This window comes from Cygnus olor, chromosome 3 (assembly GCF_009769625.2).
Source record: "Cygnus olor isolate bCygOlo1 chromosome 3, bCygOlo1.pri.v2, whole genome shotgun sequence".
NCBI lineage: Eukaryota > Metazoa > Chordata > Aves > Anseriformes > Anatidae > Cygnus > Cygnus olor.
Window position 1 is genome coordinate 35,787,083 of NC_049171.1, and position 23,403 is coordinate 35,810,485.

Below are 23,403 nucleotides of genomic sequence, written 5' to 3' on the forward strand. Positions count from 1 at the left end.
CTGTCTTGTATGGGTATGTAATCAGCTGGCGTTTAAGGATAGGCATTCTATGATTTCCTAACAAATGCTGACACATTTAAGCTCCTCACAAACCTTCTAATTCCCTTTAGGCTCCAGGAAATTCCTGTAGTTTATCTGGAAACACTGATTTGTTCATTTCCTACTGCACCAGCAATTCACTTAAAAAGAACTTCAAAGTTCTTGGAGTGTTTTGTCCCAAGACTTAAATGCAATTTCATCACGGCACTGTCATATAGTGTTCAATCTCCTAAAAGCTGTGTGATTTATAGCCTCATATCTCTGTGGCAGTTAGAAGTATAGGGCATAAACACAGGTTTCTGGGCACCTCACATAGCTAGTTTAAGAAATCAGAGCAAAATCAGGTGGGTAAATTTGAATCACCGCCATTTATCAAACAGGTTGATATAGCAAGGGTATCAGATACTCCATGAATTCCCATTCCAATACCTTCAATAATTTCTGAATAAAATTCAAGGTTAGCTTCTGTGGTGGTTTTATCCAGATGGGCAGCTGAACTCTGCCACAACCGCTCTCTCACTTACCCTCCACAAAGGGAAAGGGAGAGAAAATACGATGGAAAGGGCTCATGGGTTGAGATAAGGACAGGAAGATCACTCAACCATTATCATCACAGGCAAAACAGACTCAGCATAGGGAGAGTAAGACAGTTTATTGCCTATCACTAGCAGACTAGAGCAGTGAGAAACTAAAAGCAAACTAAAGCCACCTTCTCCCCCATTCGCCACCCTTTTCTACATCCTCCCCCGGAGCAGCACAGGGGAATGGGGAACGGGGGCTGCGACCAGTCCCTGATGCTTCGTCCCCGCCACTCCTTGGTCACTCTCTGCCCCTGCTCCCCGTGGGGTCCCTCCCACGGGATGCCGTCCTGCCCGAACTGAGCCTGCGGGGGCTGCCCACAGGCAGCAGCTCAAGAACTGCTCCCACACGGCTCCGTACCACGGGTTCCATCCCCCAGGAGCAAAGTGCTCCAGCACGGGTCCCCCACGGGCAGCAGCTCCCCCCAGACCCCTGCTCCTGCGTGGGCTCCTCTCCACGGGCTGCAGCTCCGGCCCGGGGCCTGCTCCTGCGGGGGCTCTCCATGGGCCGCAGCCTCCTCCAGGCCACATCCACCTGCTCCACCGGGGGCTCCTCCACGGGCTGCAGCATGGAGATCTGCTCCATGTGGGACCCATGGGCTGCAGGGGGACAGCCTGCTCCACCAGGGGCCTCTCCACAGGCCGCAGGGGAACTGCTGCTGCCTGCCTGGAGCACCTCCTGCCCTCCTGCTGCACTGATCTGTGTTTCTGCTAGGCTGGTTCTCACTCCTCTCTCTCTCTCTCCCGGTTGCTGTTCTTCAGCGGTTTTTCCCCTTTCTTCAATCTGCTCTCCCAGAGGCCCACCCAGCGTCGCTCCCTGACTCAGCTCTGGTCAGCAGGAGGTCCCATTTGGAGCCGTCTGGAGCTGGCTTTGATCTGACATGGGGCAGCTGCTGGGCACTTCTAACAAACAGTGAGTGCTGCCACCCCTGCAGCCCCCCACTACCAAACCCTTGCCATGTAAACCCAATACAGCTACGTACTGATTCTTGACATCATTAACAACAGAGAACACTATCAACGCTTTAATGCACTTAGAAATACGTCTTAATGGTCATCTCAAAGTGAATTCCTACTCCTACTTATACTTGATCCAGATATTTTGCATTAGTTTTTATCCATGACAGTGCAAACTATTCCAAACATGCATAATTCACAAAATCCTTGTCATGTTATACTTTAGATCACTAAGTGATAAAAAATTAGGCCAATGGAGATGCTTTGTTTCTCCAATTTAGATAGTGTGCTGTGTCCTTTCACTACTACCTGAACAAGCATAAAAAATATTTTTAATTTATTTTTTTAGGTTCCTACCAGGTTCACTAAATATAACCAAATGGATCAAGAGAAGAATTGGAGATTTAAAAGGAAATATTTCTTAAGAAGAAAAATATTAAAAAAATAAATAAAAAATCACAAGCCTTCTATACGACCAAATAAGAAAGTTTATATCCAAGCCAAACAGAAAGAGAAAAGAGACCCTAATACTCCAAACTGAGTTTCAAGTCACTAACATGAAAGAGTGTAGTACAGCAGGAGTTTAGGAACAGATCCTGCATAATGCAGGAAAGAGGTTATGCTCTGATGGACTGGCTGCTTTTTGATGGCTCTTATGCAAAGTGTGTTTTCTCTTTATTTTGTATTTTAGAAAAGTCTTGGTTTCATCTCAAGGTAAAATGCATATACATACATATATATATATACATAATATATAAAACAGACTTTTGTCCAACTCTACTTAGAAGACCATAATGTGACTTTGGAGGAAAACTGACAACTTGTATCCAGAATTTCTCTGTTTTAACCGTAAAGGGCATACTTTTATTCAGTACATTGGTAGCAAAGTAGCATGCGAAGGTTGAACAGCAGAACAAAAGCTTTCAGTCACTGAACCATTGCTTTTCTATTTATTTTTTATTTTTTATTATTTTATAAAGAATGTCTCAGAAGTGCTGTGATCCAAACATTTCAAATTAAATTTATAAAGTATTTTTTGAAAGTAATGTCTTTTTTTTTTTTTTTTTTTGGAATAAATGAATGGAAACTTTTCATGTTTCTCACTGTGTGGGATAGTTTTGGGGATAGGGTCAGAGCTAAGGTTTCTAATTTCCTTTATTATTATTTCTGGACATTCAATATTTAAAAGTAAAATAAGATATTTTATTAAAGGCCCAGGTTGCTTTGCCTGAGAAATTCTCTTGTACTGACGTCTGTGTGTTTACTCTATGAATTATTACATAATTGAAAGTTAAGTTTGTAAATTACTTGCTTGGTTTGATGCAGGCTTATTAACATCCCTCAGTGCCAGAGGAAAAGTGGAGCACACATCCCACATGCGGTCCCTGAGAGACCTTTGCATGGCTGCTTCTGCTGCTGGGAATGTGGCATATGCTTCTCCTGCACCTGCTACTTTGCTGTTGCTCAGGGACATATTGTTGCTCTTAAATCATCTGCTTCTGGTCTGTTTTCAACATCTGCCAAAAACCCAACGACACATGAGCTTTTCTGTAGGGGAATGGGAACATATACACTTTCTGTCATATTAAAAATATACCTATGCATGAGAGTTATCAAGTACCATAATCTGTATTACCATAAGTAGATCCTTCTTGGGAGACTTTTGAAATTAGATCTGGACTTGCATCAAGGTCTTATTAACTGGAGTTTTTCCATTGATCCTGATGGGTCCTGAATGAGGCCTTGTGGGGGAAACTGGCATATGTTCAAACAGTCTCTGATAAATAACAAAGTCATTTCCAAGGTGGCTGCTACCATTAATTCACGTGCAGTCTTGTCTGAGTCAGGAGAGCAGCTACTCCTGAAAGAAGCTTATGAAAAAGAAGGAAGGAAAGAAATGAGATGGGAAAGCACAGAGTGATAATGTAATGTCACATGATCAATACAACTAAAATTAAGAACTACCACCAAATTGTTTGCCCTTCACTGAAAGTCAGTGCAGCTGCTGGTTTTAGTTTTAGCTGTTGTCTGTAAGGGTGCAAGCAGAGACTCAAATTTTGTACTGTCCCACAGCCCTGCCACTTCCCATAATGTATGCACCATCCTGGCACTGATGGTGGGAAATAAAATAACTCTAGTGGTAGCACTGTGTTTTCTTTGTATCGTAGGGCCACGAGTACCTTACTTTGAACCAATTTGTTATAGAAATAGTGAAAAAGCACCTATTAGCATGCTGAATGACATAAATAGCTGTGAAAGTCAGACATTAAGCACTTTACGTAGCCGTACAAGCAGCTGTCACTGGGTTATGTCACGGTGCTCCATGGCGGTGCTCTGAGGTCCACACTCACCCTGCTCCAGACAAGCTAGAGAAGAGTGTGCTAAAGCATTAATGAATGTTTTCAGCTACCAATGCAAATCACTTCTCATGGGATATTTTTCTGAAAGCTTTTTTCTTTCTGGTTAAAACCCCTCCCAAAAAGTAGTAGGGAATGCCTTCCACAAAAAGACTAGTGAGAGAAATGCAGCTGTTCTTTTTGGTTCACATCACAGAAATTGTCAGGCTATTAGCACATATAATTGCATGTCAGGAGACAATCACAACATTGGGAAACATACAATAAAACGACATTTTCCCCTTTAAATTATTGAGTCCAAGATTACAACAGATTCTATACAGGCACCTAGATAAGGAAGAGAGAATACCTAGCAATTTTGATGGATATTCATGATCTATATCCATGACAATGGGTATGTGCTGTTTAAAGAGAAAATTTATGTTCTCACCCCTTTTTTGATGTAAAATCTGCCTGAGCTTTTAAAGCATAGAAGGATCCTAGGAACGGACAGTATGGTTTGAATTTATTTTAACTGTAGGACAATTGCTTGTTGCACTCAATTTTACACTGAGTAGAAATCAAATGAAGTAGGTCTAATGCATATTTTCACTCTCCATATAATCAAACAGCTGTCAATAAAGGACATAACCATGGGATTTGGCATATTTATGTGTGTTTGTGTACATGTTTTTATATACACTTCTCCATATTTTATATACAGAAAAATTCATTATGCATTTTGCAAGTACACGAGTGTCTACAAGTCTAAATGCTCCAATGTGTTCCATGAAAACTCATATCTCGCAGAAATGAGAAGTGTGGTGATAAACATTTAACTGGTGTGACCAATATAATGGTACGTGTGGCAACATTGAAAAGAGAAATAATCCGAAATTTTTATTTGAGGAAGTAATGATCTGCTTCAGACTGGAGGAATCCCAAACTTTTCTCCCTGCTTGTGCTACCTCCAGCAACAGAGACACAGATCACTTCCAGCAACATCCAGGGCAGCAGCAAAGAAACTTTTTTGCCAGAACACAAACTGCAGGAATTTTCAGAGACGTGCTAGTACGTCCTCTTGGTGCACATGGCAGGAATCCAACTTACAGTTGCAGCAATGCTCTAAAAAGATACCTTAAAAGATTTCTTGTGTATTAACTACACAAGGTTGAAATCTGTTCTAGTTTTTAGGCTGCGGTACATGGAACAGTCTCAGGCAGGTGAACAGATTCCTGGGATAGTACCGGAAAGCAATGTGCAAACAGAACATCTGGCATTTAAATATGAAAGAAATGAGTATGAATCTGTGGAGTTGTGGAACTTTAGCAGTTCTCCCATGAAAAAGCCTTCTCTCTTGTATTTGCAGGAGGTTTGAATTTCCAAGAGGTTAATTCTGGAAATCCAGTGTCTTGTGGATGGGAATAGCTCTGCATCTTGCCACAATAATATTCTCTCTTGCTCCCTCTTTTTCTCTTATGTGTACACATAGACACAGACACAACAGTTGCAGGACCCCTTTACACAGACCCAAAGTGGGTACATTTGAACAAATGTTTCTGTCTAACCTTAACTTAATTTCTCCCTTCCCACCCTTGCAGAGAAGAGGTGTCATGCATAATATCAGAAGAGGCTGTCTTTAAATGTACTCTGGCATTTTAAAATATACCTAAAATCCTTCTGCAGATATGTTACAGCCTTTAAAGTAGTTATTGGGGAAGAGATACAAGGCTGCTATTGTGCTCCACAATATCCATATTTCTGGCTGGTCTAAACCCCAGCACTCTGGAAAGGAACATCGTGTAAGAAAATTTGAAAACAGCTACGAGGAACACAGAGTTCCAAGCCTGAATATCTCCAAAAATACTTTTAAAGCAGCTTAGCTTGAGTAAGAGTTAAAAGAGTGAGCGAAGATGAGAGTGACTGGCTGAAGGAGTGAGTTTTTCCAGACAATTAAGAGAAATATAAATAGTGTTTGTTTGTTTTTCAAAGAAAAATCCCATTCAGTATCTCAAAACCAGACACCCTCATAAAGGCACCCACATAAATCACTCTCCTCCACTCTCCCTGTCTCTGTGCGGTAATCCAGTACCCTGCCCAGAGCGACAGACAGCTCCTCTTCTCCTCTATGGGCCTCTGAGCCATGTCTCTCCTGGAGCTGTTTGTCTGTGGTGATTCATCCCAGGATGTGAACCAGGAAAAGCAGGCTAAACTGTCTCTCCTGCTAAGAGGGAGGGGAAAAAGTGACCCACGTGTTCCTAAAGCCTATATGTGTCTCCTACTCTCTGAAAGGGAGAAATAACTGCAGGGCTGGATTTCTGGGTTTCAAAAGACCACAGAATTTTAAACATCAGGGATGTTTTCAATAAACACTGTAGATGTTTGGCTCATAACTTTGTTCAGATTATGCATTTCAGTCTGCATACTGCGGAAATCTGTCTCCACAACATATGTCAGCAACCTGAGCAACTTTGTCAGTACTGGAATAACTTGAAGTCTGCTGCTATTTTTTCTTCTTGCTGCTGGTACTCATGGCTGTCACTTGCTTTAAGTCACCAGACTGGGAGAGGGTCAAGGGGAAGAGGAACTGACAGCCAAAGGGTTAGTGGGGCACGTGTGCTCTTGGGGCTTCCATGGATGCACGAGTTCCTGGAGCAGACTGCCTCATCTCTCACCTGATCTCTGCTCCATTCTCTTCCTTTGCTTGTGCTGAAGGATGACAGGACTCCTATTTTTTAAGAACTCAAACCAGGAAGCCTTTTTTTTTTTTTTTTTCCCTAAAGTCCTCCTTTTCCCTCAGAAAATCTATGTCATGTCTATGAATGAAGTCTCTTCATTCCAATGATGAGGAACTATAGCAAGCTTCAGATAAGAAAAAAAATAAAACAAAATAAAAACTCAACGCATTTCTTTCACTACCTTCTGTCATCTGTCTGTACTGTAGCTGCTTCTAAGTTTATGACTCACCCTGCTTGGTAAGAACAGACCTCTTTTGCTGAATGTGCTAAAGACTCATTGTCCACGAGCTACCCCCTCTTCCCAAAGCCCAGAAGCTTAAACCTGTCAAATCTATATCTATAAAGGTATTGATAAACAGGGGGCCCTGGTGGGAAAATTTGCCATGCAAACCATTCAGAGATGGTACGAAAAATGCAATATTTGTTACTAGCTTATCCACTAAAGCTAAGGTAAAACATAATAACCACAGCAAAACTCTTCAAAAGGCATAAAAAACACTTTGTGAATCTGAACTCCTTCCTGTGAAGGAATCTGATTTACAAGGGCATTTTGAAACTCAATGAGTAATGCCAGATAACAACACATTACTGGTTACCCAATGGATAGCCCTCTTAATCTTATATATAAAAAAAAAAAAGTTAAATTTTCAGCTACTTAAGATTGACCTGGTTGTGTTTCTACTTTTGAAAACTGCATAAACAGAAGATATAGCAAAAATTATCTGCACTTCAAGCTACTGAAAAGTTGTTTGTCATCTGACTAAGCCACAAGGATGTTTCAATTTTGAGCTGGAAGTACAGTGGAGCTGGGGCTTTGCATGCAGCTCTCAGCCAGGGCTATTATTTATGTATCAGTAAAGTAACTAGCAACATTAGTAAGCTGTTATATAAGATTTTTTTTTTTTTCCCACACACAGTTTTGAAACTACCATGCAAGGTTAAGATGACTTTCAGGATGACAGGGACATCCAAAAAGAAAAACATTTGCTTTCATTCTCTTGTACATCACCTGGCACTAAAGGTACAGAGACTCAAAGCATCATCTGCTTTTCATCTGGAGAGAGAGAATGACAGCACAGGGCCAGTTAGCCATGACTTGGAGAGTATTCCCCCCACACCCCTGTCATTGACTGAAAACAGATATGCCATTGTACAACATGCTGGAGGAGAAAAGGAGAACACACACTGACTTTTAGAAGTATAAGGTTAACTTGATACACTCAACTATAGAAATTATGGAGTGATTCAGAAGGAGCTGCCAATTGCACTAGACAAAATCTGGAGTTTCTCCACTTTTATAGTGCGGGAACTGTGTGCAGACTTGGCAAGCGCCTGCACTTTTGCAAATAGAAACAGGGGAGCTCTAAGCCCGAGCCTGAAGATAATCACTGTGTGGAGACAAGAAATTGGTAATTACTACAATGTATAAATAGATGGGCTTTCTTGCTGCTGTTTCAAGACAACAATAAACGTGCAGAAGGCCTTCTCCCATTTCCTACCCCTGTATTATTGCTAATTTCACAGTCACAACTTTTCAGTGCATTTTCTTTCTTTCTTAATTTGTTATTGCTCCCTAAGTATCCTTCCCATGGTGACCTACAACCCCTGCAACTTTCACAGGACTAATTAAAAGGCAAGTGGTGTGGTTTGCTCATAATGTGCAGCATTGCACATAACTCAGGATCACGCTTACTTAATGCTAGCTAACAAAGTCTGCCAATTCTTAGCTTATAAAACCATAAAATAGAGTTCATGCACATCACTATAGCTGTTCTCTATCTGGTAAATCCTGTTAATGTCTGTGGGTCTGTACAATTTAAATTCATTATCTCCTTAAACTGGAATTCATACAAATTCCAAGGACTAGCATTCACATCTGCTGCCAGGGGATATTTGGTGTGTATTTGGCACTGTGTTGCTTTATGAAATTACACGCTGATTTTCAAACCTTGTAAATATATTCCAGAGTTAGTGTCTGTCTCAGGAAAAGAATCTGACAGAGTTTGACTATGATTCTGGGGGAAGCAAGTAGCTGGCTAGCAGTACAAAGTGATGCCATAAATCAATAATACATGATTGTGTAGCAGATCCCCAGACTTAATCTATATTTCATCTGAAATCTCCACTTCCCAAACAGGAAGGAAGCTTTCTTAGTGATGGACAGAAAGAGGGCTGCTGGTGTACAAGAACAGGGAAAGATGTTGAGGCTAGGTTTGGGATCTCTTCCCCAGGAGGTGGTGAATAAGTGAGGAAAGGATAAATTCGCTGTATTCCCTGCATGTGAAGACAGCCCAGCACAGAGCCAAGGACTACCCCACCAGGGAAGCATCTGTGGCCACTTGTGGTGGTCCCTGAGCAAAAGTAGTTCAGGAAGGCCTGTGTGAGCCTGTGTCTACCAGTCTGGGTTTAATACAGCCACGTTGGCCAGCAAAGCGAGGTGGAGGATATCCTCCTAACACGCTGTAACAGTGTGTGTCACAGAGAAAACAAAGCTAGGGCTTGTATTTAATGGTTATATAAAGTATTACACTTCCATAAAACCACTCTTCTCAATTGTCAGGGAAAGTGTCCTGGGACAGAGAGCCTTTGGCACTATCCCTAGGCTCAATACGTCTCCTCATCATCAGTGTTTGGCCTTGTTGTGCCCTTGTGTGAGTTACAGGAAGGGCCCTAGGGCTGCTTCTGTGTCAGTAATGGCCACAGACATGACACAATTAAACACCCTTAACAAACAAAATAGGCCATACAGAAAATAGCCACACAGAAAATACTGACTGGGGATATGGTCTCTGGCCTGTGTGACCCTGAAACCATGTCTAGAAATAGTTTAGGGGTGTGCTTATTGATCTGGGCTGGAAACCACATCAGAGATGTAATGATTTAATGGTGTAGGTGGTCCAATGCAGGTTCTGGGAGCTTCAGGCCTGGTGGATGTACTGACACTTTTGTGCCCACATGGCACATGCTGCACCACAGCAGGCTGTCCCCTCTACCCCCAGGCCTGGCTTCACCACCGCCACATCGCAGCACTGCTGTTCCTCTTCCAAGCCACGACCAGCCAACCTGCTGCTGCTTCAGCAACAAGATACTGCCCTGGAAAGGGGCTATAAGCCCTGTACAAGGACTGTACTCGTGACCTTCACTGGAGAATGACCTGTGACTCCTGCTCAGGTCATTCTAAATGAGCACCATGCATCTCATTTGATGACAAACCTGGACAAAAAAAAAGTCTAATACACAGGTTCCTTCTACAACAAACCCAGTTCTGCTCTGCTGGGAATACCTGTTGCAGTTTTATAATCAGGAAGAGGTTGTCCAAGCTTTATTGATTGTCCTTCTCCCCTCCCACCAGTCAAACCATCCAGGCACCATTTCTGAGCAGGTTCTGCTCACAGCAAGGGCACACAAACTTAATGCCACAAAGGCAGAGAGAAATCAAAGAACAATGATGTTATTTCCATTAAAAAGAAAAAAAAATATATATGATACCTTGACCACATCAATGACCTCCAACACATCCTACTCTTCCCTCTCTGATCCTCTTCCCCTGCCATTCTTCTCATCTCTGGCCTGGAGTGCCAGAGTGCCGAGGAGAACGTGGAGTATGCATGGAGAGGTAAGGCATAACCCATGGTAGAGGCCAACATCTGACTACCTAAGCTGGTGAGCAAAATCAGAAATATTGTTCAGAGCAATCAGGGCCTACCTGTCTGCCTTTGGTGTCTGTTTCAAATTTCAAATCAAAATTCCTGGAAAAAGTGGACAGCTAAGATGGCACTGTAATCTTATAGATAGTGCTGCAATGGACACAGAGAACATCTTGCACAGGATCTGGCCACAGAAGGGAGAGCAGATGGGACAGGCTTGATGTGGAAAGCTTTTTGAGCCAACTCCATAACCACACATGTGTAGACCTTGGGTCATCCTGCCAGCCTAAGAAAATAAAAATGTCCCATTGGGTCAGTGGAAAGGTCAATCTAACATCAGAAGTGGCACTAGAGCAGCCTAGTGAGGGAATACACCTTATCCTCACCACCCTCTGCCTCCTGTACCCCTGGCACCTTCTCAGCAGTCACAGAAGTTATATTAGGGATGTTAGAGTTTAGGGATGTCAGAGGATATTCAGGATCAGACTTGGCAGATCACTCCTGCTAGCACAGGGCATTTGTTCACTCGTTGATATTCAGCCATTTTGGAAAAACCTTCAGAGTAATTACCTTCAGGTGTTCCCTTGTGTAAAAAAAAAAAATATCTAGGAAGCTAAGGCTCAGACCTTAGCTGTCCTAGGTTACAGACAGATAGTATTCTGCTTTTCTCTTTGTCATCATGAGTCAAGGGACTGAAGGAAAGGGAAATGCAATTGTTTATTATCATTACTGCTGCTTCAGGTAGCTGTTATTTGAAATTGTTTATGATGCTCAAATTAAAGCTGGTCAGGAATTTTCTGACCTTTTTTTTTTTTTTTTTTTTTTTGATCAAGGGTTCAACCATGAAACCATGATTTTTGGATAGGGCTCTAAGCCTCTTCATAATATCTTGTCATTACCTCCACCTTACTTCAGTAGGGGTTTTATTTTTTGATTTTAACATGCAGCAGAGTTATATTAGGGGAAGTCTGCCATTAACTTTTAGAGTGGGACTAAGATGAACTTTGATAGTCACTACAAGCCAAAATAAAGACATATATTTGAATGGTAGGTCACTTATGAATATCACTCAACTAGAGAACTAAACTGCTCTCACAGAAATGTTTAATGCAGAATGGGAGAAAAATAAATTAGAAAAAAAAAAGTTATCTGCTATCTGACTGACGATTAATAATCACTAAAATAAGATTTTCAAAAATACCAAAGCAGCAACACAACTTCAGTTTTTGAAATAGATAAAAATTATTTATAATTTAAGGAAAACTGTATGGAAAAAAAGATAAAAATATTATACAATTATATACTAATTTCTATTCAGGAATTTGCTGTTTCTACCCACTGCTTAAGTCTGGAACATTTCACCTTCAATAAATATTTCTATTCGTACATGGTCTTCTGGAACTGTACCAATTGAAATGAAAAGACCAAGTTCTTTTAGAATGCCACCTCATTTATACAAGGCTGGCTGGAAAAAGTAAACTGGACGAGTTTGGCCTCATTTTTTTAGTCCTTAATTATGCAGCAATACACATTTACATATTAGTTCAAGAGGTCTTTTTTTCAGGAGTAGCTTGTGAAGAAAGGAAGAACAGCTGTGAGCATTTTTGCTTTGCCAAATTTCTTTAAAAAAATAAGAGTAGAAATGCCCAGAAAATTCTCGCAGATTACATCCAGGTGTCATGAACTCAGATAACCCTTTGGAAGATCCATTTTTAAGAATTAACTTTTTTAAAAAAATTCCTTAGAAGTTAGAATGTGACAGCATTATTGTTGATTTTTTCTGGAAAACAGAAGAACACGTCTGAGAAAGTATAATAGAAGATGGTAGGATTTTCAGACCTAACAAATAAATGGCATGTTTTTGTTTCTTTATTTCCTTATTGTTTGTTTGTTCATTTGCTTGTTTTAAGGGATAATATAACTTACAGTAATGACACCTGAAAACAGACAAAATGGACCACTGAGCTCAAAGGGTAGATGTCAGTGGTACAAAGTCCAGGTGATAGATGAGTACCAATGGTGTTCTTCAGAGAATGAGCTGGAGCCAATAAATATTTAAGTGTACCCTCAGCAAGTTAATTCACAAACATTGTCCAGATGGATGGAATTATAAACAAACTGGATGGCAGGGCTATAACTCAGAGGAATCTCATCAAACTGGAGAAATGGGCTAACAGGAACCTTGTGAAGTCTGACAAAGTGAAATGCAAATTTCTTCCCCTGGGAAGGAATAACTACAAACACTAAGAAAGGCTGGTACCCAACCATCTAGACTGCTTGGAAGAAAAGGACCAACTAGTTGACCATGATCTAGCAATGTGCCCTTGCAGTGCTAAAAACATATTGAGCTGCATGAAGGAAACTATTGCCTGCTGATCAAGGAGGGTCCTTTCTCTCTGCTCAGCACTGGTGAGATACATCTGGAGTGTTGTGCCCGGGTGTGGGACCAGGTGCAAGAGCAATATAGACATACTGGAGGTAGTTCAGTGGAGGGCTATACAGACAGCCGGGACACTGGAGCAGATGTTGCATAAGGAGACACTGAGAAAAGTTGATTTGTTGAGCCTGGAAAAAAGGGATTTAGGGGAGATTTCATTGTAGTCTTCCAAAAAATTGTTTACCAAGAGGATGTTCAAACACCATAAATGATGCCCAAAGAGACATGGGACGTCTCCATTCCTACAGACATTTGTAACTTGACTGGACACACCTTTGAGCAACCTACTAAAATGTTGAATTTGTCCTTGCTTTGAGTAAGTGATTAGACCAGATAAAGTACAGAGGTCCCTTTCTACATACATTACTTGATTGTAATCAAGTTAATCTTAATGACAATATCTTCATGAAAATTCAGATTACACTATGTATTGTGGTTTTACTAAACGGTAATGTTTACAGGACAAGAAAGGAAGATGGGATTAAGAAGAACTGTACAGATTATTCCATATGTCCTCAAAGAGTACACATAATTTTTTACCAACTTTGTACATGAGAGAGAAAGGGGTTACCAGGTCTCCATGAAACAACAGTGGGGATCAGACTTGAGGGGTGTGAGAAAGCCCTGGCAAAAAGGTATCAGGAGCGGTGTATAGCGTAGATGATTATTTCTATGGGCCGAATTCAGTCTGTAGTTGGATGCATACTATCTAGGCTGTTTGCAGACTGTATATCACAATAATAGAAAAATACGGTTCTGGCCTATGTTTAATCTAGACATAATCACAAAATGTGCCCCAAACATTGTAAATCTCGTTTGTGAATTGAACCTCTTGTGGCTTTTCCGTGCTTGTGGTGATACTTCATGTTCTTTACAGTTACCCTTTACATAATAGGTGGAAAGAGAGAAAGAACCTTGATCAAACACTGATGTAATTACCATTAGGAGCATAAACAATTTCCGAATCAAAGTCAAAGGTCTCATTTCCCTAAGCAGTTGCTAGGAGGAGAGATTATTTTAAGCTCTGAAACATACTTTCCAATTTCCTGGGTCTGTAGTGTTCACAAAGTATGTAAATGTTAAACAAGTACAAATTAATTCTCTGATGGCCTGTCTTAGCAGGAAGTAAATCTGTTGAAGCTTATCTAAAAAAAAAGACCAGTGGTCTTTATGCAAACAATCACCACTAATTAAAGTTCTCTCCTCATTTTCTTTGATGGTTGTCTACAGTTGTCTAAATGATACAAGCAAAGTTTTTCTCTTCCCCTTTTCTCCCCTAGGAATACTCAAAAAAGCTATGAGGAAAAAGTTTCTGAACAGTTTTGGTAGGCTAAAGTGCTACATTCTTTTAGACAGAGAGAGATCTTAAAAATTTAAAGTTATTATAACTGAAAATATTCTTGAATATGATATATTTAACAATGAACAACCTACTAACCATGAAACTAACCTGTTTCAGTTCAAATGTTTATCTTATTTAAAAAAAATAAATAAAAATAGAATCATAGAATGGCTTTGGTTGGCAGGGACCTTAAAGATCACCTAGTTCCAACCCCCCTTCCATGGGCAGGTGAGAGATGTCTCACTAGATCAGGTTGCTCAGGGCCTCATCCAGCCTGCTCTTGAACACCTCCAGGGTTGGGGCATCCACAGCTTCTTTGGGCAACCTGTGCCAGTGCCTCACCACCCTCTGAATGAAATCCATTTAAACATAGCTATCTAAACTACAGGCAACTTTTAATAGAGACATGAAAGCTACCTGACTTATAAAACAGGAATCACTAATCCGGTATGCCATTCCATTTGTGAGGAGTACTAACAAAATGTGAAGATACATAAAATACATATATATATATATCTAAAAATCACAGTTACTTTTGTTCACACTTGCTTTGACTTTCCTAGTTTTTCTGGCTTACTGCTGAGTTTTCTTTTAAAAAAATGTAAAGTCCAGTTTTCATCTGTTCTTCTCAGTTTTTGTGAAAGAATCCTATCTGATTGCACACCAGTGTGCAAGGCTAGTCTTTTGCCCTGATAGATACAGCTTTATAATTGGGAATGTGAGACTGTACTGAAAAGATGATGTTATTCTTAAAATCTCCTGCTTCCTTTCCATTCTTCTCTTTCCCTTACCATTAAAAGAATGAATAAATAAACAAAAAATAATAATAATAAAAGGAGGAGATAAGCAGTTGTTTTTCTGATAGTTGTTCTCACTTACAGTCACCAGTTTCTTTCTTTTTAAATTGGGCAATGCAGAATGCTGAAGAGATATTACCAAGCAGTCAGTGCATTGTGACTCCAGATCATAGTTCACTTCAGTCAGATTTTTCAGAGAAGGGGTATTTCTGAAAATGTGAATCTTTACAGCAAGCAGACACAGGGCGGGCCCGTGGAGTTCAGATCCAGACATGCGTTATGATGCCAGTAGCCAACCTAGTTAAGCCTCAGGAAAGAAATCTGTCAGCTGGAAAAAACTGCTCTTGGAGTCAGATAAAATGGTCATGAACAACTGAGGGTGCTTTGAATTGCTGTCAGTATATCACTCGCTAGTTTTGAGATTGAGGGTGATAGAGAGAAATTCTGAATCAGGGTCATTTTACAAGCACAGTATCAGCACTGGAAGGAATTAGTGGTGAAGCAGAAAAGTGCTGCCTGCTTCTTGGGAAGCACTGCTGCTACACTTTGCAGTGATTAAGTCTCTGGAGTATTTTACTAGTAGTATGTTTGCTATTGCAGATATATAACAGTAGTTTCTATGGCAGGCTTTCTACTTTTCTGTCTGCAAGTAGAGACAGAAGCAGGATAAGAAAAATCACTCCAGCTCAAATGAGTAATGGTCCCACTTGTAGGTCAGCCTGGGAGTAAAATTATGTAGAAGTGATTCACTTGAAAAACCATAGACCATAAGATCCCATCTTAATGGTTACCTGTTCTCCTGGGACCAACAAGCTGCTCACTCACTGTTTCTGAGCCAGTCATTTTATACTTTTAAAATTTTGGGATTGCATTAGCATCTCTCTGCTTCTTTGGAATATCACTGGTTTTGCCTGATAAATGTAAAACTGTGAGTCACTCCAGCTAGCTCCTTCAACAACAATCACAAAGAAGCACCATGACTACTAGTACGAATAAAAATTCTGAAGAATATTTAATGACAGAAAAGTCTTAAAATTGTAAAAAAATGATAGGGGAAACAAGGTCCTACCTCTAAAGCTCAGTCTAGCCATTATCTACTCCATGCCTTAGAACATAGTAAAAGAGATTCCTGTTTGTGCCTAAGATTACCCCTTATAGGACACCAGCTAAGGGGGTCTGACTTAAACAATGATTAAGCTTCTTTCCATTTCCAGTTTCAGTGTTTATACAAATGTTCTAACTGTCTTTGCCATAACCCTTTAAGGCAGTGAAACTACTAATTGTAGAAGAGAGAAAACAAACCAAATTTCTTGCCTGGAAAAAAAAAAAAGAATCTTTAAGTGTGACAGAAACTAGTTATGAATAGAGAACATTTTCTAATATTTTCAAGTTTAATTGGACATGTCTGAGACACTGATGTTTTCCCCCTCTGCCCTAAGGAGTCTCTTCTACTGTCTAAAAAACCTCATTATCAGAATGTTTTACCAGTCTAAACTCCTTGTCTTCATTTCACCCCAATTCTCATATTAAGCACTCTTTCCTGTTGCATTTGCAAGAAAATGTTTAGTGTGCAGTGGCTGTGAGTGATTAAACATGAAAAGAGACATAAATACCAATAATAGACAGTAAAATCTATCCTACTACCTTCTTAGTTTCTGAGATGCTCTTGGTCCTAACACCTAATTGCATCTGACATTTAGACAGAGCCACATTCTAAACCTTGGGCAGGTAGAGAGCAAAGTCGTATTAGCAGTTCATTACCAAATCCTTCATGCTGGCATAAATCCAGTTAGAGATGCTAAGTAGTTGCTACGAATTCTTAAAAGCCTTCCTCCCTAGGTAATTACGCACCAATCAATGAAACACCACTGTTGACATACTCAGTAGCTCATAATTTATGTCAAAGTAAAACTGCTTAAAAATAATATTTGTCAACATTTTTTCTCATTCATCCTTTAATTTCCCTTCATTCTTCTTTTTCATAAATGTGTGGTATGACAGGAGCCACATAATTAGTGCTGAAAGCATCATTAAAAAAAAGTAAATCTGTTCTATTATTAACATAAATATCTGCTTCAAATGGGTAATAACTTTTCTTATATAATAATCAATATTATAATATATTTTAATGATAGACACAATTAATAAACTACGATTTTCTTCATATGTTTCTTTCTGGAATTGAAATCTTTAAAAAGTGAGTTCTTTATTGAAATCACCTCCACTGAATTCTTTAATCTTCTTAGGAAGAGTATTTTTAATATCCCTTTGCCTCAATATATTTGTTTTCAGAACAGATACCATTCTACTTTACACTACTATAAATTCCGAGTTTTAATGTGTATTTTGAGTCTATAAAGCAAGCAAATTTGTACATTCTTAATGACATATTATAAATTAATGCCAATTGGTGCTTTTTGGATGTCAGATCTAATTGAACTGCCCTTGAAAAAAAAGTGAAATTGAGTGAATATTCATTTTTTTCATTATTATTATATTTTCTGTCTTTTGAAGATCTGTGAGAGAATTGAAATGAGTTTATCCATTCTGATTTATTTTATTTTCAAAATATTTCATCCATCATGCTATTAGGAATTTTAGAAAGTACTTTATAGCATTTTACACTTGGGGAAGCACGACTAGCTGTTGAACGATGCTTCAAAGACTATCCTAGAATATTCCACCATATATGAAATTACTTCCATGTGACGTGATGCGAAACTGGGCTCAGACAATCATCTTCAGGGTTTTTATTCCTCAGGTATTTTAAATAAAAGTTAACCTGAATAAATAAACAACAACAACAACAACAATAATAATAATTTATATGTTTCTTTCAAATATTAGGAAACCATTTTTTTTCTAATGTCACTGGAAATTCAAAGTATGACTTCCCTCCTAATCCCACAGTTTCTTGCTTGTGCCACCCAAACCAATTATTCATACAGATTTATTTTAGCATTACTGTGAAAGATCAGCCAGATATGCAAAATTAAGAATGAAAAAATCACAAGTCATGATAAAGAAACTTTATTTTGATTTTCTCAGGATGTTGGTGGTGAAAACTTAAAGGAAGATCATAGGGAACAAGCAACTCAGGAATTGCGCTAGGATATTTTTTGCTGTTTCATTTCTGAGTAAGCAGCCTTTCTTTAAGCATTATTCCTAGAAAAATTAGACTATTTGTATTAGACTTACTGCCTTCAAGAGATGTTACACACACTTTCCCCCTCTCTCATTTGCACAGACAAAAGTGTGCATTCTTGTGCTCAAACATATTTGCGGGGGTAACAGTCAGATCTCCAGCAGAGCCCCTTTGTCAGGAAGCTCTCACTAAGGAGCATCAAAGAAGGCATCTCTTTTTCCTTTGTAGATAAAGACCATAGAAGTAGAAGGACTTAATCATGTGTGTGTGAAACATGAGTGCTTCTCAAATATACGAGACTCATCAAGGCGATTGACTCTAGGGCAGACACATTCTGCAGCAAAGCTGGGGATGGCAGTGTGCAGGGGTTTTCCTGCTTCGAGGCCACTTGAGGCAGCTGAGAGAGCCACCAGGACTCAGCAGCCCTTGCAGAGTGGAGACAGCCAGTATGGCTTCACCTGCCTGATTAATCTGGTGGTCTTCTATGATGGAGTGACTGCATCCATCTGCAAGGGAAGACTGACTGATGTCATCTACTTGGATTTCTGTAAGACTTTTGACATGGTCCCACATGACATCCTAATCTCTAAAGTGGAAACATGTGGATTTGAAGGGTGGACCATCGAGTGAATAAGGAATTGGCTTGATGGCCACACCCAGAGAGTGGTGGTCAATGGTTCTATATCCAGCTGGAGGCTGGTGATGAGCATTGTCCCTCAGGGATCTGTCTTGGCACCAGTGCTTTTCCATATCTTCATCAATGACGTAGACGATGGAATTCAGTGCACCCTCAGCAAATTTGCAGATGACACCAAGCTGAGTGGTGCAGTTGATACCAAAGAAAGAAGAGATGCCATACAAAGAGACCTGGACAGGCTGGAGAAGTGGGCCCATGTGAACCGCGTGAGCTTCAACAAGGCCAAGTGCAAGGTACTGAACGTGCGTCAGGGCAATCCCAGACAGGAATACAGACTGGGAGAGGAACTCACTGAGAGAAGCCATGCGGAGAGAGACCTGGGGGTTCTGGTGGACAAAAGGCTTGACATGAGCCAGCAGTGTGCACTTGCAGGCCAGAAGGCCAACTGCTTCCTGGGCTGCATTGAAAGTGGCATGACCAGCAGGTTGAGGGAAGGATTGTCCCCTTCTGCTCTGCCCTTGTGAGGCCCCACCTGGAGTACTGCATCCAGGTTTGGAGCCCGCAGCACAAGAAGGACATGGACCTGTTAAAGCAAGTCCAGAGGAGGGCCACAAAGATGATCAGAGGGCTGGAGCCCCTCTCCTACAAAGACAGGCTGAGAGAGCTGGGGCTGTTCAGCCTGGAGAAGAGAAGGCTCCATGGAGACCTCACTGCATCCTTTCAGTACTTAAAGAGGTCTTATGAAAAGGATGGAGAAGGACTCTTTACTCAGGTAGATAATGAAAAGTCAAGGGGGAATGGTCTTAAATTAGATATTAGGAGGAAATTCTTCACTGTAAGGGTAGTGAGGCACTGGCACAGGTTTCCCAGAGAAGCTGTGGAGGCCCCATCTCTGCAGGTGTTCAAGGCCAGGCTGGATGGGGCCTTGGCCAACCTGATCTAGTGGGTGGCATGGGGGGTTGGAGTTAGAAGATTTTTAAGATCCCTTCCAACCCAAGCCATTCTATGATTCTATAAGCACACTCCTGCATGTGGAGTGCATCTCTCTATGGAGAGCAAGGTATCTAAGGTGGTAATATTTAAAATTTAAAAAAGAATTTGAAGGTAGAAGGCATTAACAACATTTTCTTTCACTTTAAAGGTCCTTTATTGCAAAACAGCCACATAAAAGAGACTGTGGATGTGATTGACCCCAACATCATTAGTTCTCTAAGTTCTCTAAGCTAGATTTCTTCGAGAATCATGTAGAGAAACAGACCCATTCTGAGAGTGATTCCTGTTCTATCTCAGCCACCTGTCTAGGGATAAGATAAATCTTTTGAGTTAAAATAGGAGGCATCTATTTCTGCCCATTTCTTTACACTGCAGTAGTTACCTTATAACAATAGTTACATAAACTTCATGTAATTTGTCTGGCATGTTTGCCATCCATCACCAATTGCAACTTTTCATAACCCCAGATTCAGAGCTACCTCTTTGTGCACAGTTGCCACTGAAAACAAATCTGCCAAGTTTCTGAGTGATGACAGTAGTGACAGTAGCAAGGACACCCTCTGGAAGATGAAGGTCTGGTGGCTGTGCTGGAAAGGATGCAGACTTGACCCCTTCTGCAGTTCTCCCTAGCTCTGCAGGTGGGACATACACTGATTACTGTCAAAAAAAAAAAAAAAAAAAAAAAAAGATTCTTCACAGGTGTTAATAGCATTTATTTGATCTTTCAAATATAACATCAAATACTGAAATGTAAACCAGAAAAGCACAATAGACAAGCAGTGTGGATGCAGTCCCATCCCTCAGAAAATTAAAAAGTCAGTTAAAGTAATGAGGAAGGGAACATTTCATACACATTTTTAAGTAGAAATACAAAGTGGTACAGGCAAGTAGATAGGCTTTTTCTGAGCACCTGGAAAACTGAAGTAGTGCCACTACCATTGCTGTCCTTAAGGGGAAGTACGAAAATTCAGAGAGCAGCAATTATAGTGGTGTATGATTGGTCTTGGGCTTTGGCAAACTCATACCTAGAATATTGTGTGACAGTCTGTAACAAAGAAAACCTCAAACTGGAAGCTACCTGCACAGTGTAGTTTCAGAATCAAGTGGGATGCAGCCGATGTGATGTTTGCATCTCATTAGTTGCAAGTAAAGCATAGAGAACTGATCAAGACTGATATCCAAAAGAAAACTTCCCAAAGTCATTAAACTATTCCACGATAAAACACATGGTAGGATCAATGAAGAGATAATCACCTTTGGCCTTTTGTGTCCTCCCAGAGGACAAAATACAGGGTTGCCTAGAGAGTGTATTTCTTGTATGCAGCAGTGCTTGCTGACATAAAGGCTGTCAGTAATAACATTGGTGCGTTTCTTATATTTGACAAGCTATTTAATTTTAGAATATCACTAGGAACTGTAAGACAACCGTGCGCAGCAGTGTACATATTTAAACACAGAAAGAGCTACAAATGATTATAAAATGGCTTAGCTGCGATATATTGGTTTATGATAAAAAATAAATAAAAATAAAAATAAAAATAAAAATAAAAATAAAAATAAAAATAGAAATAAATGTTTAGACCTAGCCTGCAGCAGGTAACATAAATACAGGTCCAATAATTAGAATTATCTCTATATGACTAATATCTTAATAAAGAATTCACACACCAGTTTCTTTTTTAAAAAGAAAAGGGACAAACTGAATTAGCAATAGCAGATCATCTATTGGTCATTTACCAGACAGAAATGAGAAGAAAAGAGTCCTCAAAATACAGCCAAGTACTTTTTTTTTTTTCTTCTTTATTTTTTTTTTTTCCCCAAACAGTGGTGGTATGCAAATTTTCCTGAGAGCCACTGACTATTACTGAGATTCCAGGCAAAATCTGTTTGTCATATCCATATGCCAGAGTGCACATCAAATGGCAGGATAAAAATCTGCAGCGATAAGACACTGAGTTGGGACTGTCATCCAGGAACTGATGCCAAGACAAAAACACAAAAGCTGTGCTGAGCTGGTTATGTATCTGGAAGAGAAGACATAGACTGCTGAAGTTATACAGTTACACAGTAACCTGAAGATGGGAGTGCTGTATGGGGTAAGGCGGATGAATGCCTGAAAGACATGCTGCAGCACAGTTTCTAGTGATGCAAAGTTGACATCAGAACATCAGAATCTGTGAATTACTGTCAGAAAACATTTTTTTTTTTTGATTCAAGTTGGGACTCAGTCTGAGCAGCAGTGTTGAGCATTAAGCCAGAAACAGAAATGAAAGCCATAACAGTTTCATCAGGGAGACATGGCAAACTCCTGCGACACATTTCTTTGACATATAAAGGATGCTTGCACATAATCTTATGAATGTCAATATCCTCAGGTGGATTTGTCCCATGTTTGCTTAAGGAGTATATCAAAAGTCACTTAATTTCCAAGCCTAGGTTTTATTGGAATGTAAAATACTAAACTAGAATCACACACACACAAACAAGTAAGTCTTTAAATAGAAAATACATCTCTCTGCTAGCTAAGACAGGCTGAAATACAAGGTTTAAAGACAAATCTTGTCATTCCTTTCTGTTGTCTCCTTACAGTGAGGACATTCCATGGTTTCCTCTAGTTCAGCACTTTCAGTGGTTTCCCAGACTGCAAACACTGCACACACTCTTGTTTCTGAAGAAGGGACTTTGATCCTTGTAGGAATCCTCCAGCCTGCCCTCATGGCTGGTACTTGCATGTCCTGTCCCCTGCTCTGCACCTGTCCAGAGGTCATCCAAAGGACTGGCACATCCACTCTCTCCCTCAAAAATGTTCTGGCCAAACAGGCATCATACATCTCTGCTGTTTAGTTAAACCCATGGATGAAGCTGTGAAGCAGTACCCTATAAGGCAGAAATAGACCTTTTGACCAGAAGAGTTTTCCATCTCAATGCCAGCCATGTGCTGGTCTCTAGCTCTGCACATACAGAGGAGGCTTGATACCACCAGCAGTAGTAGCTTAAATTCCTAAATATAATATCACCAATAGCCAGATGTCACAAAAAAATCCTCTGTGGAGTCCTTAAATAATTTGAAGGGTGAAACCACTTCTATTTGGCTTTTTTCATGTAAGTGATGGCATTGGTGCCATCAGCCACAAGATTTTGGAAACTTTTCCATCTGTGACAAGATGCTATTAAATGCTGCATGTTGCTGTCTATCCCACTCAAGCTTAAGCTTTCTTAAATTAATTTGTGTTTCTTTTTCTAACATTTATCTTCATTCACTGTAGGTGCTGCCAGAAATGATTTCCTCTTTCATGTATGTGGGTGTAGGTGTGAGTGCGTACACCTCTTCCATATCTCATTTTAGTTGCCAAAAAGCCCAGCACAGTGTTTTGAGAATTGGAATCGTTGTGAATAGAATGTATTTTAATATCATTAAAACAGCAATATTCCCTTTAGTTCCTCTGTGTCTTTCACTGTTATTTTCAGGTTTTCCTATCTCTTGTTCCAGCTACATCTGGATTTCAAAAATAGAAAATGACAGATCAGCTGAGAGTCTGGAATCACTAGATCATCAGCCCTAGCATTAGTGGAGCAGCGAAATTAATTTTGGAATTAACATCCATGGATGGGATTCAGCTGCCTATATTTTACGCCAAAGCTGTCTATTAACTTGTTCCAGACTGCAGAAACCTATGATGTGCCAATGCCAGCATCCTTTTTAGTAAAAACAATTTCCAGCGTGCATCATTCCTTCACTTACCCTACTGTCATTTTT

General features: G+C 40.1%; 1 long non-coding RNA gene across 1 annotated transcript; it reads right to left on the reverse strand.

Moving 5' to 3' along the window:
- Window positions 1-2,539: 2,539 nt before the first annotated feature.
- On the reverse strand, window positions 2,540-6,105 carry LOC121068655. Its single transcript, XR_005819014.1, has 3 exons — window positions 6,003-6,105; window positions 3,211-3,445; window positions 2,540-3,091 (listed from the first exon to the last, which is right to left on the reverse strand). It is a non-coding gene; the product is annotated as an uncharacterized LOC121068655 (long non-coding RNA).
- Window positions 6,106-23,403: the final 17,298 nt, after the last annotated feature.